Raw genomic sequence first — 1,344 nt, forward strand, 5'->3', positions numbered from 1 at the left:
TCATAACGGACGTAATGTAACAGCTGTAACGGTTGTAGCTTTTTCTCAGAGGCGGAGGGATACTGACATGTGAAAAGTAACTACAATTCCACCCGTGATATACGCTCATTATATCACGGCTAAGAATCAGATTGCTTGATTTGACTTGTCCGTTTTATAATGTGTATTATCATTTTATGACGTTCTTCATCTTCTTTATATTCAGTGTTCCTTATAGTTAGTTATTTGAATGTGTTTTATTTCCTCTTTATATGTGTATTATATGCACCAAACATCAAGGCAGATCCCTTGTAAGTAAATAAAATGAACTTGGAAATAAACTTAATTCCGATTCTTAAATTTTTTTTTTATTGGTAACACTGTTTCATTCGTCATGTTTTATTTTGAAAATCCTGTATTTCTTCCGGTTTATTCGTGTCTGTCTGTGGGGTCTGTGGCCCATGGATGTATAGTCTGTGGCCACGATCATGACATAATTTACCCACTCCATTTTTTAAAAACCTAACGTAAGCTCAAAATTCAGTGGAGACGCTGTATATTAAAAACGAATTAAATATTATTTTGTTGAAATATATTTCTAAATGACAATGCTCATATGTTATAGAATTGTTTCTGCCCGCTAAACCTGCTGACATGTTCCGTGTAACAAATAAGCAATACTTTTTTAATGTTTAAATCTGGCATGGTCCTTTAGTACCTTCATAACGTCATCATAAACATTTGCGTGGAGCCAGTGCAACAGCGCCAAAACAAATAAACAAGAATGAGCGATATGAGAAAAAATATGGTGCTACGGTTGGATTAAAAAGGCTACTGTGGCCTGGATGCAGTGAGCTCCAGTGGCGCAATCGGTTAGCGCGCGGTACTTATATGTCAGTACAATGCAGAGCAATGCCGAGGTTGTGAGTTCGAGCCTCACCTGGAGCAGTCTTTTTTGATACGCTAAGTAAGTGTTTTCACATATCACATTGTACTGTTTGCCTGAAATACAGGAAATCTTATTCAGAAGGGAATTGACTTGGTGGCTCATTGGGACATCAATATTTTAGCGTCAAACCTGATAACAAAACCATCATACTATTAACCTGACATGTAAAATATGTCTTACTTTTCTTCACAGAACGAACTTGTGGTATTTCAGCTTTGGTAAGAATAGGGGGCAGTATCTCTCCATCTGCAAAGATACAGTCTTTCAAAATGTAATAATAGGACACATCACTCATGTGCTCACAGTAGTAGTATTCCCCCTTCATATCTTAATTTGATAGTTTAAGAAATATTTACAAATAATGTATTATGGTTACTACATTTGTGGGAACCAAATACCACATCTTGCATGCTATG

At 36.2% G+C, this 1,344-nt stretch overlaps 1 non-coding gene across 1 annotated transcript; it reads left to right on the plus strand.

Moving 5' to 3' along the window:
• The first annotated feature begins 833 nt into the window (after positions 1 to 833).
• On the plus strand, positions 834 to 927 carry trnai-uau (transfer RNA isoleucine (anticodon UAU)). Its single transcript has 2 exons — positions 834 to 871; positions 892 to 927. It is a non-coding gene; the product is annotated as a tRNA-Ile (tRNA).
• The last annotated feature ends 417 nt before the right edge of the window (positions 928 to 1,344 follow it).

This window comes from Notothenia coriiceps, unplaced genomic scaffold, assembly GCF_000735185.1.
Source record: "Notothenia coriiceps isolate Sejong01 unplaced genomic scaffold, NC01 NC01_scaffold00016674, whole genome shotgun sequence".
Lineage (NCBI taxonomy): Eukaryota > Metazoa > Chordata > Actinopteri > Perciformes > Nototheniidae > Notothenia > Notothenia coriiceps.